Here is a 12,139-nt window from a genome sequence, read left to right as displayed (position 1 = left end):
ATATTTTTTATTTCCAAAATATACATTCCTTTTGTGTGTTTTTGGTATACAAGGATACACTTACTTTTACATCTTTTTGTACTTTAGAACCTTTGTTAATTTGTTTGTTAGTTGCAACATGCCTGTAAATTCCTTCAGATTTTCTACATACACAATGTGATGTCTGCAAATAATGATTTTTCCCTTTCGTCTTTATAATTCTTATTTCATTCTCTTACTTCATAACATTGATTCATTCTTCACTTCTAAGTAGAAGAGAAATTGTTAAAGTGGGTATCTTTATCTTCACCTTCATCTCAACATTTCACCATTAAGAATTTTTTTTTAATTAAAAAAGTCTTTACCAGTTTGAGGAAGTTCTATTTTATTCACAGTTTGGCAAGAAAGCTTGGATAACTGGCTAGCCATAGGCAGAAGAATGCATCTAGACTCCTACCTCTCACCATGTAAACAAACTAACTCAAGATGGATTAAATCTTTAGATGTAAAACCTCAAACTATACAAATCCTAGAAGAAAACCTAGGAAATAACATTCTGGACATTGGCCTTGGCCAAAAATTCAGGACTAACTTCTCAAAAGCAATTGCAACATAACCAAAAGTTGATAAGTGGGATCTAATTAAATGAAAGACCTTCTGCACAGCAAAAGAAACTATCAACAATGTATACAGATAACTTACAGAAAGGGAAAAAACATTGCAATCTACACCTAATAAAGTTCTAATATCAAAAATCCACAAGAAACTTGGACAATTCAACAAGAAAAAATGGATAACCTCACTAAAAAGAGGGCAAAGGACATAAACAGACACTTGTCAAAAGAAGACATATAAGCAGCCAATGAGCATGTGAAAAAATGCTCAATGTCATTAATTATCAGAGAGATGCATGTCAAAGCACAATAAGATACAACTGCACACCAATCAAAATGGCTATTATTAAAAAGTCAAAAAATATCAGATGCTGGAAAGGATGTGGGGAAAAAAGAACACTTACACACTGTTAATGGGAATGTAAATTAGTTCAGCCATTGTGGAAAGCAGGGTGGTGGTTTCTCAAAGAATATAAAACAAAGCTACCATCTGACCCAGCAATTCCATTACTGGGTATGTACTCAAAGGAAAATAAATCATTCTGTAAAAAGACACAAGTGCTCATATGTCCATCACAACACTTTTCACAATAGCAAAGACATGGAATCAGCCTAGATCCCCATCAATGGTGGATTGGATAAAGAAAATGTGGTACATATACACCTTGGAATATTATACAGCCATAAAAAAGAATAAAATTATGTTCTTTGCAGCAACATGGATTCAGTTGGAGGCCATCATCCTAAGTGAATTAATGCAGGAACAGAAAACCAAATACTGCATATTCTCACTTATAAGTGGAAGCCGAACACTGAGCACTCATGGACATAAAGATGGGAACAATAGACACTGGGGACTGCTAGAGAGGGGAGACAAGGAGGGGAGCAATGTCTGAAAGACAGCCTATTGGGTACTATGCTAACTGAGTGATGGGGTCATTTGTACCCCAAACCTCAGCATCATGCAATATACCCATGTAACAAGTTTGCACACATACCCCCTGAATCTAAAATAAAAGTTGAAATTATAAAAAAGAAATATGTTAAAAATAAAATAAAATATCAATAATAAATATTGAAATTTATCAAACACTTCTTTTCCCTCTATATTTATTTTTTTCTAGCCATTTTTATATTCCTAGGATAAAAAACTTGTTATCATACATTTATAAATTATCGGACTTTGTTCACTAATTAAAACATTTTTGTTTATGAAAGAAATGGCAAGTAATTATTATTGTAATATCCTTGTCAAGTCTTCATATCAAAGTTATGTAGGCTTCATAAAATAAGTTGTGAAATCTCTCTCCTCTTTTCTATTTGATTTTATGTAACAGTGGTGCTATTTGTTACTGAATTGTTTTTAAAAAGTCACCAGTGAAACCTATGGGCCAGGATATATCTTTGCAAAACGGTTTTAAAAATCAAATTATTAAATATAGGGGCATTCAGCTTTTCCATTTCTTCTAAATTCTTCTTTCATTGCAAGGCTATAGTAGTCAAGGCTATGTTATATAAGTGGCAGGAGAGACACAGATTAAAGAAATAGAATAGAAGATCTGTGGCAGACTGCCACGGTTACTACTTGAGACTGTCACTACGATAGTTATTACTGTTACTACTTGAGACGGTCATTACGAGACTGAACAAAGGGGGATGAATACAGAAATGAAAACTTAAAACAAAAGAAACTGTTTTAAAGAAAGGGGCCAGGGGAAGAAGTCGGCTCTGTGCTTTTAGTGAGCAAAAGCAGCTGCCCTGAGCTTCTACAGCCCTTCGTATTTATTGGGTAGAAAGAGCAGCGAGGAGGAGCTAACGACTGGTCAGCTGCTTGATTGATCACAGGTTCATATTATTACTAACAGGCTTCAGATTTGCCTGATCACAAGAAACACTTGTGCCTGGGTCGTGACTGCCCTCAGCATTTCTTCTGGGCAGCAGACACAGTTTGTCAGTTTGCTAACATCCTGCTGTCATGAGAACAGTTTGCTGTTTACTCAAATAGCCTCCAGTGGTATACTGAGTTTTGCACTACCCTCATTCTTTTGGCCTTCAACAAAAATCCAGAAATAGACCCATACACCTAGTAAGCGGGATATTTTTTCTTTAAAGAATATTAACTATTTAAAGTAAATGTTCAAATTTATTAGAAAAAAGTTTTTTTACTAGTTTCTCTTACCTGTTTATTATATATCGGTGCTTCTCATAATATTCTCTTTTTCATTCCAAATATTGGAATTTGTAGATTTTCTCTTTCTCTCTTGATGAGACTTGCTAGAAGTCTATCCATTTTATTAATCAGTACAAATAACTAACCTTTGGCTTTAATGATATTTTGTTCATTAATTTCTGCTTTTATCTTCAATTTCTTTCTGCTGCTTGCTTTGCTTTTCATTAGGTATTCTTTTCCTAATGTCTTGAGATGAATAATTAAAACTTGATTTTCAACATTCTCTATTTAATATAAGAACTTAAAGCTATAAATTTTCCTTTAAGCACAACTCTTAGTTTCATAAGTTTTGTTATATTTTATTATCATTTTCATTTAGAATACATTCTAATTTTTTTTAATTTCTTCTTTATGTTTAAATGTGTATTACTTTATTTTCAACAATTGAGGATTTTAGTCATATATATTTTTGGGTTTTTTAAGCATAATTTTGTTATGGTCAGAAGACATACTCTGAAGGATTTCAATTCTTTTCATTTTTTGAGACCTTCTTTTTAGCTTATCTTGTTGTTAGTCTGGGGAAATATCCCATGTGTATTGGAAAAAATGCATAGCCTGTCATGTTGTAGTTTCTTATATTTGTTAATTAGATTAATTATAAATTCCTTATATTCTAATATGTTGTTTGTCAATTATTTTGTTTGCTTGTTTTATCAGTTGCTGATAAATCCTCCAATTCTAGTTATAGATTTTTCTATTCCTCCTTTTTAGTTTTATCAATTTTTGCTTTATATATTTTGGAAGTATATTATTGTCTGTATGTTGCTTAGGAGCATTTTATCTTCTTGCTAAACTTATGTAATTACTGACATATTTGAGTTTATTCATTTTCTTGCTATTATTGTTTTCATTCAATTTGTTTTACATTTCGGTTTCTCTGTCTTTGCCTTATTTTGAATTAAATCAAAATTTTAAATATAATAGACTATTGTTAGTTATATATTCATATTAAATCTTTTAATGATTAACCTTGAGATTGTAATATAAAGTTTCACTTTACCATGTCCTTGACAATACTATGATGTTATAATAGTTTAATTCCATTTACCCCTTTTGGTAGAATACCCTTTTTGTAAATGGAATTAAATAAGGGGCTAAATGGAATTACATAAGATAATAATAAGACATTATTATTGTGATACTCTTTCCTTTGTTCTTTTTTTTCTGCTTTTCTATCCTTTTATCTGGAATCCTTTTCTTTTTGCCCGTAGAATTCCACTTGATATTGCTGTTAGTTTAGATTTACTGACAACAGAGTTTATTTTTGTTTTTCCAAAACATTTTTATTTCACCTCCACGTTTTGAAGGATGTTATTTGCTGGGTATAGAAGTCTACGTTGTTGGATATATTTTATCAGCACTTTTAAGATGTAATTACACTGTCTTCTAGTTTCTGATGATAAGTCAAAAGGGAATTGGGTAATATGTCTATTTGTCCACCTTGTTTTTGAGATTTTGATCTTTCCTTTGGTTTTCACTAGTTTTGTTATGATGTACACAGAGATTTTTCATTTATATTCATTCTACTTGGCAATTGCAGAATGCCAAGTAAAATGATTTTTTTTTTTTTTTTGTGACAAGGTCTCACTCTGTTGCCCAGGCTGGAGTGCAGTGGCACTATCACAGCTTACTGCAACCTCTGCCTCCTAGGGTCAAGCAATCCCCCCACTTCAGCCTCCCAGGTAGCTAGGAATACAGGCGTACACTACCAGATCCAGCTAATTTGTTGTATTTTTTTGTAGAGAAGGGGTTTCTCCATGTTGCCCAGGCTGGTCTCAAACTCCTGGGCTCAAGTGATCCTCCCACCTTGGCCTCCCAAAGTACTGGTATTACAGGTGTGAGCCACCGCCTCTGGCCTTAATGGTTTTTCTGTATTTGCCTTGTTTCACTTTGTACTTCAGTCTATATATTTTCAATTAATCTACCATTGACTCCCATCTTCTGGATTGCTGTGTATAAGAGACAGTTTTGGCAATAACCTCAGTGGGATTTTCACCTGAAGTCGTTCCCATGATGGGCTAGTTTTGTGTCATTCTGGAAGTCTTCTTCTGATTATGATGGAGTAGCTTGTGGTAGACCAACCCCCCATTAAGAAACATTAGAAGAGTTTTTTTTAATCTCAGCTGATTCAGTAGCTTTCCAATGTCTTCAAAAGTTTTTTTTATTTTTGGTGTTTTATCCGATCCGGAAACATTGCTGAAGAATATCTCCATGTTGCCAGGAACTTGCTGATTAGGAGAAACAGCCTCATCACCACCTTCCTAATCTCATGGGAATATATCTAACTGGTGAAATCAAATTTACATGCAAACTCCATGCTATACAATAGCCTAGAATATGTAGTTTTTATCTTACCAACTTCGTCAATGATAAATAGAATGAATGGAGCTTCAATGAGCCATTTCATCATATGTAGTGTGATATCTTTTGGCAGGATAACCTTTCTGTCTTTTCTCTGAAAAATGGGGAAAATAATACCTTGTTTGTTATTATCTGGTTGATAAGAAATGGAAAAGTTTATGAATGGTGATTTAAAAATACTTATTTCCTTTTCAGAAGAGCACAATAAGTAATTTCTCTATCTAACTGACTTATTTTGATCATTAAATGACGGAAAAAGCCACATGGCTGGGAACCAGAGATGGCTTCAAAACTGCTTCAAAGGAGCTTTTATTTCATTGGATGGAATAGTGTGAAGTCAGAGTGGCTTGCTTTGGTTAATAGGGGGAGATTTTAGAGATCTTGAAATATCAAGGAAAACCAATGAAAGCAATTCAGAGTAGAGCTGATAGAAAAGAGAACCATGCAGGGAGAACAGAAATAGCTAATAGGGATTTTAATGAAATGATAATTGTACACAGCAATGAAATGTACACCATCTTACTTATCGTTCAGCCAAACCTTTAATGAAAGTCTTGTCAATCATTAATGCACTATGGCACTGAATCACTTATTCTTTCATTTTAGTTTATTTGTTTTAAGAGATGTGGCTGAATGCTGAGTATGGCCTCAAAGTAGACCTTGGGTCAGGACAGAGATTTGCAATGGACAAGTTTTTGTATTTGTTTCATAAAAAGCATTTCGTATAGTGAAAGAACTCTTAAAACTGTGACATAGTTACATTTATTTCAAATTTATTCCTTTCTTCCAATTTAAAAATCTTTTTAATTTGGGGATTTGACCACAGTCTTTACAGTAAATTACTGTTAACCTTAATGATACATGACTTTAGCAGTGCCATATACATAACCCAATCCCTATATATAGCTAATATATTCGTAAATGTGAGAAAACATTAAAAAACTATAAAGTTGTCTTCCTGAGTATTGAAATCTGGTAAGAGTTTAACTCATCTTAATGTTTAAGAAATAACAATTTATTATTCACACAAGGTTACGATGATAAACCATTGATTTTTATGATAAATAATATAAAGTTACAACTGTAGAGTAAAATAAAACTACAACAAAGATTCAGAATCACTATTTGTTTATTATTTTATTTTCAGAGACACATAAACATTAAACTTTTTAAATATTTATTTAAAATACTTTTATTGGCTGGGTGTGGTGACTCATGCCTATAATCCCAGCACTTTGGGAGGCCAAGGCAGGCCTGACATGATGTCAGGAGTTTGAGACCAGCTTGGCCAACATGGCGAAACCTCAACCCTACTAAAAAATACAAAAAAAAAAAATTAGCTGGCACGGTGTGCACTTATAGTCCCAGCTACTCCGGAGGATGAGACAGGAGAATCACTTGACCCCAGGAAGTTGAGGTTGCAGTGAGCCAAGGTCGTGCCACTGCACTCCAGCCTGAGTGACAGAGCAAGACTCCATCTCATAAATAAATAAATAAATAATAAGTACTTTTCCTTCCTTGATGTAAAGATATTAGGCTCTGCTATAGTCTGATTGTTGGTATCTCCTTAAATTCAAATGTTGAATGAAATCTTAACCCCCAAGGTGAAGGTATTAATAGAAGGGGTTGGGGGAGATGACTAGGTCCTAAGAACAGAGCCTGAAAGAATAAGATTAGTGCCCTCATAAAAGAGCCCCTAGAGAACTAGTTAGTCCCTTCTGCCATGTGAGATTACAGAGGCAAAGCTGCTGTCCATGAAGGAAGGAGTCCCTTGCTGACCCTGTTGTTGCGTTGATCTTGCCTTGATCTTGGACTTTCCAGTACAGAACTGTGAGAATTAAATTTTTGTCATTTCTAACTGACAAGTCTATGGTACTTTATTATAGTAGCCTAAACAGACTAAGACAGGCTAATTTGATGGAAAGAAGAATAAAATAAAAGGGTAGAATCCAGGGTTTTTGAACATTAAAAATAAATATAATTTCAGGGTTTAGCTTCAAGACAGACTTTTTAGGTAATTTGCTACTTCCATATAATTGCTCTTACTGGGTATATACAGGTGATAAGATATAGAAATTTGAAGAAATAATCTAGGAAATTTAGGCCCAGAATTTGTTTTGTCAAGAGGAACTAAAATTATTAAAATTGAGTTTCACAGTATCTTATTGGATTCGTTCTATGACTGTTTCTTTTTCGGAAGAGATAAAATGTTCTACAGGAATCCAAGCTTGTCATTCACTCAGGCCCTCACTTGGTGGCAGTATGTTAGAGAAGACAGGTTGTTCCAGAGCCTGGTTCTCAGCTTCGCAATCTCCAGATGGTTCATTCTAGCCACATGTGCAAGGATGTGGTATACTAGAGTACACATTGATTACTTGAACTTCCTTGAAATATCATTTTCAAGACAAGACTACTAAGGACTGTGAGTACATTCTCTCAATACTGTAGTAATACTAATAATGATATCTTACATTTTTAAGTTTTTAGGAGACACTATACCCTGTTGTGAGTACTTTACATATATTGGCCCATTCGTTCATCACTTTGACATTTTGGACCAGGACTTTCATGACAGCTATCTTACCAGATGATTAGACTAGGGCAGGCAGAGGTAAAGTAACTTGGCAAAGGTTATAGTAAATGATAGAGCTAAGATACAGTCCCTGGCAGTCTGATCCCAAAGCCTATGCTCTCACTACCATTTGAGTTGCCTATAGCGGTTGCTATGGCACATAAACTCAAAAGTATCGGTGGCCGAAATACCAGACATAGATGTTAGTGGTTGTGGAGCTCTTCTAGGCAGTTCTCCTTCAAGGGATGACTTTTGGGGTATGGCCTCCTACTGTGTAGTCAGTCCATCATTTATAAATTATTACCTTCTGTTAATGATGGCTAGGGCTCTATGATAGATTTGTATCTAACAATGCTTCAGCAGAACATATACATGATCTGATAAGATTGTGTGCCATTGATAAGTCTGTGCCTTATGGCTGTATGGAGGCTGAGGTGGGCAATGCAATGTCATCATGCAAGCCCCGGGATGTGCCATCGGTGAGGCATAAACACCTGGAGGCCCTGAAAAGACTGCGAGGCACTGTGAGGAACTGGCTTTTACTTTGAGTTCATACAGCATCACAGGCTTTGGAACCCAGGTCCAGGTCACTCTTGTTGTTGTGAGAATAGACCATGGAGGCTCAAGGGCAGAAGCTGGGAGACCAGTGAAAAGCTGTCGCTATAATCTAGGTGAGGTTCAACGGTGCCTGGACCAGGGAGGCAGTGGAGGAGAAGGTGAGATGTGTTTTGAATTTGAACGGGAATAAGGTGGAAGAAAAAGAGAAGGAGCCAAGCATTTGGGCCTGCCCATCTGGAATGCAGCTTCCCATTAGAAAGGGAGTCATGTGTGTTAGCCTGATGAGCCTGGAGCCATACTGCTCCAGCTTAATTCCTGATTCTGTTATTTACTTCCTGCAGCCTCAGGCAAGTTACTTTTCTGTGCATCAGTGTCCTCATCTATAAAGTGGAATTACTGATAGTACTTCTTTATAGTGTGGTTCTAATGCTTTCATCAGTTACCATACGTAAAACATGTAGAAAATATTGTAAACATTGCAATAACATTTACATTTATTGTTTACTGAGATGGGGAAGACTGTATGGGGGTCTTTTTGAGAGAAAAATTATTGATATAATTCTTCTTCCATGGTAGCTCATCATTGATGTGTCTGCCAGCCTTATATGTCTGCGAGCCCCTGGGGAAGGTTAGTAGGGGTCTCATTCTAGGAAAACACTTTGTGCAGTCCCTGGAATGGAGGAAAGCCTCCAGCATGCCTGCTAAGAATGTACAGTGTTGGTGGTCCAGGGGATAGCTTGAGGGGGAGGCTTAACTTCCTTCTTCTCTTCTCAGTCCCTCAGATATCATGAACAGGAAAGGGAGGAAAAAAAAGTCTTTTTCCTTTACCAGTCTTAGGTTATTTGCTGGGGCCCTGCAAATCAGACTGACAAAAGACAGCATAACAGGAGAAAAACAGATTATTCAGCTTATTATCCTGTGCAGGGTACAAGGAGGAATCTTAGTGATGAGCAGCACAAAGGGATGGTTAGAACTTGGGCTTACATAGCATCTCAGCAAAGAGCAATGCCTTTGTAGTGGTGACAAGACCGTTAGCCTTCCCAGGCGGAAGGTTAACACATGGGGGCGCTCACGGAGTAAGGTTTGCTTGTGCAGGTCCATCTCAGTGCCGACTTTTTGTTCTTTTCGTAGCAGAAAACTTCCCTATGAAAGGAGTTGATGGAAGTTCTCATTTCTCAGGAGTTTCTGCTTTTACTCAGATAAGGGTTGTGCTGGGAAGGCACATGCATCTGTTGGATCTCATTTGCCTCCAGTTCAAAATAACACTTATGCCAAAGTGGCCTATGTTGGGGTGGCATATTTTGATCTTCAACAAACATAACATTAAAAAAAACACTGTACTTGCCACAGACATTCATTTCAACACACCCCAAATAAATGTAGAATCCTAGAAAAGAATAAGTAAATGCAGTTTAAAGAGTCTCTCAGCCTGTGTTCAACCAGAATGGCCCTTCTTAGGACCTACAAAGGAAATCAGGAGCCACTATTGCTGAAAAGGCCTTTGCAAAAGAGCACTGAATTTGGTTAGTAACTTGTTCGGAGCTTTGAGGATGGGCAGATTTCCAGTAAGTCACTCAGAGTCCTCTAAATATAAAATATTCCATTTTGGCCGGGCGCAGTGGCTCAGGCCTCTAATCCCAGCACTTTGGGAGGCTCAGGCGGGTGGATCACGAGGTCAGGAGTTCAAAACCAGCCTGACCAACATGGTGAAACCTCATCTCTACTAAAAATACAAAAGAAATTAGCTGGGTGTGGTGGTGCGCACCTGTAATCCCAGCTACTCTGGAGGCTAAGGCAGAAGAATTACTTGAACCTGGGAGGCGGAGGTTGTAGTGAGCTGAGATTGCACCATTGCACTCCAGCATGGGCAATAGAGTGAGACTCTGTCTCAAAAAAAAAAAATCCTACTTTATTTGTTGGTAAAATTAAAATGATTTTGATGCTGAGTAATTTAAGAATCAAGTCAATTTTCTTCTCCCTATGAAGAATTGGGATAATATCCGTGGATTACTGGCCTTTCTTAGCCTAGTGTTTGTTTTGCCCGTGTGTAGGAGTGGGTTAAGTGATAAGCCGGGGTCAGGCTCTAGGACAAAGGATGGCTTCTTTAGATGAATGAGATTCCTTCTTCAGTACTAACAAGTCTCATTCCAGGAACCATCTTGGACTAGCTCCCATATAATTCCCCGTTCTTATATCTTCCCAGTAGCCCATTAGCTGCTCTGGGTTTGATTTTGACCTACTTTGACAGTTTTTGTGTTTTGAATCTACCTGGATTTCAGCATGAGTCTCATTGGCTCTGCCCAGTGAATTTCTACCTTCACACTTCTCCCATCTCATCCTTTCACCTGATCCGTTGTTGCAACCAAATCTTCACCCTAAGTTAGGGTATAACTGCAGTTTATACTACAATTTTATATATATTTTACTACATTTATATATATACAATCATATATATATATGCAATGTTATATATATATTATATATATATATTATATATATATTATATATATATATTATATATATATTATATATATATATTATATATATATATATATGCAATAAAATTTAAACTCTCACCATGATCAGGGGCCCTAGATCTGAAATCAGACTAGGTTGATTTTGCATCTCAGTTTTGCTGCTTGATCCATGTGTGACTTCGAGTGGATTGAAAGGCTATTCTGAGTACATTTTGCTGCCTAAATTGAGCATAATAATATTGAATGCCCTATGGGGTTACAATAAGGACTAAATGACAATGTATATAAAGACCTTATAGTGTTTGGCATATAGTAAGTATTTGATATATCAGTTTTAATTTTTGTTATTATGTCAATTCTCCTACTAAGACAGACACTACGAAGGATGTTCATTTGAAGCCAAATCCGATGATGTATTCTCTCTACTACGCATGGGAGGAAGAGCTAACAAGTTGTAAACATTTTACTTTTTAGAAATAGGATGCCATCTATTTAACTACCCTTGCTGGTTTTGACAACCTTTGCAAACCATTGATGGAGACCAAATCAAGGACAGAATCCCTGTGCATGATGGAGGAGCAGCACCTGAATCAGTCTGGTGCCTTTCAGAGGCTACAAGGCACAGAGAAAGCTTTGCGTTCATGGCTCATTGGTGTTGAAAAAAAATCTTGAAGCTTGTCTTGTGCAAACTCCTCATTTCGTCATTGAGAAACTAATCTGGAGAAATTAAATATTGTGCTTTGGGTCACAACAGAAGTGTTAAGACCAGAACACTCGTTCTGTGATACCAAGTAAGGTTGGTGACCATTCTTCTCCATCATTGGTTCTCAAATGGTGGTCCCTGATCTAGCAGCATCAGTTTCACCTGGATGGGAACTGATTAGAAATACAAGGTCTCAGTTTTGTCTTAGGCCTGTTGAATGAGAAACTCTTGGGGTCACGCACAGGAATCTGTGTTAAAAAATGCTCCAGGTAATTTTGATGCATAAGCAAATTTGAAAATTACTACTGCTCTTTGTTGTGTTTGTACTTATCATTTTTCCAACCTGTTAATATATATTTCTGCCTATCAAAATAGAAATGTAAGGAAGCCTGAATATAACACATAAAAAGAAGAAAAAATAGACATCTTTTGGTAGTATCCAAGATATACACATACACAAACTTTTTGTTTTCCCACAGAAGACAAGTTATCTATTTATTTTACCATCTTTAGGTCTCACTACTAAGAGAGCAGCTCTCTTCTGTGATTTATTGCAAAGATACAAGTACATTTCCAGTTTCAATATTATTGCCTGGATGTAGTAATGACTATTGGCTCTTTCAAGCATGTAAACATAAATACACC

General features: G+C 36.2%; 1 long non-coding RNA gene across 2 annotated transcripts in view; it reads left to right on the top strand.

Moving 5' to 3' along the window:
* Positions 1 to 12,139, top strand: part of LOC112132093 (uncharacterized) — a 117,179-nt gene that overhangs the window by 65,443 nt on the left and 39,597 nt on the right. The window lies entirely within an intron of this gene.

The sequence above is a fragment of the Pongo abelii genome, chromosome 12 (genome assembly GCF_028885655.2).
Source record: "Pongo abelii isolate AG06213 chromosome 12, NHGRI_mPonAbe1-v2.0_pri, whole genome shotgun sequence".
Classification (NCBI taxonomy): Eukaryota; Metazoa; Chordata; class Mammalia; order Primates; family Hominidae; genus Pongo; species Pongo abelii.
This window is presented reverse-complemented; position numbering and strand designations above follow the sequence as displayed.